The following is a 4501-nucleotide window of genomic DNA, read 5'->3' as shown; positions in this document are numbered from 1 at the left end:
AACGCTCTCATCAGGGTAGACGGACTCATGACGGACCTGAAAACAGTTACCACACTCAATGACCTCTTAATTTATTGAGTCAGTCGATACCTTAAATCATGGAAACATCCTGAAAACATGGAAACGTGCTAGAATCTTTCGTGATTAAATATAAGAAAAGTCCTTAAATCTAAGAAATGTCTTAAAACCCTATGGATGTCCTAAACTCTAAGAAAGTCTAAATGTATGAAAAACCTTGAAATCCTTAAAATATCCTAAAACCTTAGAAATGTCCTAAATCACAGAAACGTCTGAAAATCCTCGAAACAATCTAAAATCCTAACAAGGTGCTAAAATCCTTGAAATATCCTAAAATGTCCTAAATTCTAAAAATGCCTTAAAACCCTAGAAATGTCCTAAAATCTTGAAAGATTTCTAAAATCCTACTAATGTCCTACAATCCTATAAATAACAGAAAATCACTGAAAAACTCTGAGAAACATTCAAAATGCTAGAAACATCCCTAAATCTCCTAAAATCTCAGACTCATGACTCGTTGAGTCTGCAGAGGAGCGTTTTGGCTCAAACGTCACTTATTTTCGCAGAATAAAATCCTGTCAGGGGAGCCCCCCCGGTGTGCGGACCACTACTTTGTCACATGATGTCCGATGAACCCAGCGAGAAGCCGAGCTGCTGCATTGAGAGTGACTTTTGATTTATGCCGGAGAGGAGGGAGTTACAGTCGTCAAGCCTGGAGAAGATTTAAGTGTGTATAACTTTTTCCAGATAGTATATGTTTAATTCTTGAGAATCATAGAAATGTCTCAAAATCCTAGAAATGTACCAAAACCCAAGAGGTGTCTTAAAATCCCAGAAAAGCAGTCACAGCAGTAGTGCAGAATGACTGGATTTGTTATTCACACGTTGTTTATGTTCCTGTAGGAGACACCCACGTTTTCACAAAGTCAACCACAAGGTGCCAGTACGTCGATGGTCATGTGACATAAAGTCGTAATTTTGAGAATAAAGCCATGATGTTACAGCGTATAGTCATAACTTCGAGGAAAACGATAATGTTACACGATTAAACTCATGAACTTGAAACTTGAACTTGAAAAAATGCTGAAATATGACATGAGTAAGCTAATAAATCTATAAGAAAAGAGACATAATATTCTCAGATTAAACCCATGAATTTACAAACAAAAGTCGTAATATGACGTGATTTAAGTCATAAATTTATCAGAAAAAGAAAACTGGCTTTAATCTGTAACTGCTTTTCAGATAAATTAACAAGTTTAATCGCGTAATATCATGACTTTTTTTCTTGAGATTACAACTTTATTCTCGAGATATTATGACTTTATTCTTTTTTTTTCTTTAACATGGCCATGATCTTTCTTTGTACGTACTACAGAGTCACGAGCAGAAAAAGAAACTCATCGTTAATGTAAAAAAATAAATGAATAAAGTCTGTTTGAGGAGAAACAGGAACTACTTTTGGAGGGAAAGACAAACACTCAGATCATTCATGATGATTGAGTTTATCACATAATAAATTAGATGGCTATAAAAATGGCCCTGCTCTTCTGGCGTTTAAATATTTGTTTTAAGCTATAAACACACGTCCAGAGTTCGCTGGAATCGTGCATTTATTGAATGTGTTTTTTTATGTGACAGCACGGTGCCTTCAGCAGATATAAGCTCTGACAGCGACGGACTGAAGCAGAAGCAGCAGTTTGTGTCCTTTTGACGGTGAAGCAACAACGTCTCCACAGTTCGACCTGCAGGTGAGTTCACACAGGTGAGCATCCAGCCAGGACACATGACTGATCATTCAGCTGTTGTTTTCATGTGATTTTTTCAGGTGATTTTTTCCCAAACTGTAGAAACAAAACAAAAAAATGGAAATTTATTGATTTATTGATTTAATGCTTATGTGTGATGGATTTGTTTGTATTTTCCCCTGTATTGACTTTTTTAAAGATTGTTGTAGTTCAATTGTCTTTTCTGGGAAAATGTAGTTTTGGGGGAAGTTATCACTCTCATTCCAAGTACCTGTTATACTGACTTGAGTGTATTTGTTTATTTATTTTTATGGGGTGTGACTCGGCCAGAACCTGAACGCCAAAGTTCAAATTATTCTGCATTCACATAATAATCTGTGAGTTTACTGACTGAACTATTTTTAATTTTTTCTCACCGTTTTCTTACATCGCAGCCGTGAATCCATTTCAGCATAAACCTGACAATGAAGGTAAATGTGATTTTTGTGATATGTTTACAAGTTCACTTTCAAAAGGCCAAACTGTAAAAACACGTGAGATTCATACCTCAGTCAAAATGTCTTCTTGTCCAGCTGGTTTCAGTCCTCGTCCTCCTCTTGGCTCCGGTGTTGACCAGCAGCTACAAGCTCATCCTCCCGGTCGACTGCAGCGACATCTATAATCACGACAAAAGCCGATCCAGCGGAGTGTACACCATCTATCCCATCGGAGCCACGTCTGCTGTCCAGGTACGCTTCATCCTCTCCACGCAGGTCGACCTTTGGATGAAAAAAATACTATTCAAAACGTGACGACTGTGAGACGGGGCTGTAACCACGGTTTAGAAATTTAGCGAGGTCCAAAATTTGAGAGGGGGAGGTGGAGGTTGGCCTAAAATTTCACCCAGTGGCAGAAAATATTCACATTATTTGACAAAAAATTATGCATTTTAACACTAGTTTGGACCACTATAGCTTGCAACTACTTTATAGTAGGCTGCTCATAATCCTATAATAATCCTATATGGTGAGGTTATAGTTTTTATATGGCAGGCTACTTTGTAGTTTGCTTAAAATAACTATAATGTTCTTTTAAGAGACAATTTTCTATTGTCTGGGCTCTAGAAACACATTTACATTCATATATATATTTTCAGGTGAGAGGTAAAGAGACTGCTTTTAACAGTTTGAGCCAAATTCATACCAAAACACAAGCTATGCAATGTGGCCTGCGGCGGAGCTTTTGCTTCGTCGTATTTACGTTGGCGAGTCTCGGACGTGACGCAGGACGCTGAACATGTGGTGACGTAGCACGTCGAGCGAGCGGGAAGGCATAAAGAGATTACGCTGATCAGAAAACAATATCGCGGTTCACTTTTCATTTCACCGATTTGAATCTCAAATACTTTATCGATTTTAAACTGCCTCGCGATGTATCGTTACATACCCATTATGTGATGTTATTTTTAAGTGTCTCCATATTTAGTGAGAATATGAAAAGTCTCGGGGTAGTTTGTGCGGTCAGTCGGTCTGTGGTCCTCCCTGTGTCCGTCTGTCTGTGCTGCGGGCTGCTTGGTCGTCGGTAATATTAATAAAACAGCGTCGCTCACCTGGGCTGTCAGCTCTCGGTCCTCTTCCTGTCAACATTCTTGTTTACCGCGGTCTGCCCTGCGTAACTACGTCACACGTAAGTTGCTGCGTCACCCGCGCTGCGTGTCTTTTCAAATTAAAAGCTGTGTGATGTGTTTACCATGCTGTTCGGGGCTTCATTTTTTATCTCTGAAATGTTGACCGAGGTCCGGACATCATAGCTAGTTAAGGCCCTAAAGGAAACACAGTTACATCAGAGTTCACACGGTAATTCCTGAGAGAGTTATGAAGATAGAAGACTGTTTTCCAGGCCTGGAAATGATTTAGAATTTACAGATTTTTTTTGAATTTACATTATTTTGGCTGTTTAATATAAATATAGGACAATTCTAGGGTTTTAGGATGTTTTTAGGGTTTTAGGAGTATTTCTGGATGTTTCTTGGACTGTAGGAAATGTCAAGGATTTCAAGATGTTTTTAGGATTTTAGAACGTTTTTAGAATTTTAGGACATTTCTAGGATTTTGGTACATTTTTTAAATTTAAGGACATTTTTAGGATGTTTCTCTGTTGTTTTTTTTTTTTTTTTTTTTACATTTGTAGGATTTTAGGACATTAGGTGCTTAGATAGGACTACATTTGAGAATCACCAATAGGATCTTCAGTTTTCTTTTTCCCCAAAAATATAGTCAGCCTTGACATTTTGTGAATTACCTGTACACCTGTGTGGTGGTCATGTTAATTGGCATATGCAGCTATTTGGTGGCACGAATGTTTAACGAGTGAGTAACGTTAGCAAGTGCTTGCTAGGCCTCTGTGTTTATTAACGGACGGCTGTGCTGCAATATAGGCCTTCTCATTTTTAACCACTTATATAAAGTCATGAGATGGGGTTAAATATAATGTTTTTGTATAATTTTAAAAATGTGTGGGATTCCTGTGGCAAAACTCTGACTGATGCTCCAGATACAAGTCGCTGTGGCACCAGCATCAGTGTCAGTGAATGACTGTGTTGTAATGACGGTGTCTGTGTGTAGGTTTACTGCGACATGAGCTCATTCGGAGGAAGGTGGACGGTGAGTCAACTTTAACTTCAGTGTCACAGCCAGATGACTTTAATACATTACTACTTCCTGTTGGGCCTTCACAATAAATCACATACTAGTAAA

The 4501-nt window shown here is 38.3% G+C and overlaps 1 long non-coding RNA gene across 1 annotated transcript; it reads left to right on the top strand.

The window, feature by feature from the left end:
• Positions 1-1491: 1491 nt before the first annotated feature.
• LOC121937953 lies at positions 1492-4408 on the top strand. The gene is made up of 4 exons (XR_006105226.1): positions 1492-1769; positions 2201-2236; positions 2339-2494; positions 4370-4408. It is a non-coding gene; the product is annotated as an uncharacterized LOC121937953 (long non-coding RNA).
• The last annotated feature ends 93 nt before the right edge of the window (positions 4409-4501 follow it).

Source organism: Plectropomus leopardus, unplaced genomic scaffold, assembly GCF_008729295.1.
Source record: "Plectropomus leopardus isolate mb unplaced genomic scaffold, YSFRI_Pleo_2.0 unplaced_scaffold27999, whole genome shotgun sequence".
Taxonomy (NCBI): Eukaryota; Metazoa; Chordata; class Actinopteri; order Perciformes; family Serranidae; genus Plectropomus; species Plectropomus leopardus.
This window is presented reverse-complemented; position numbering and strand designations above follow the sequence as displayed.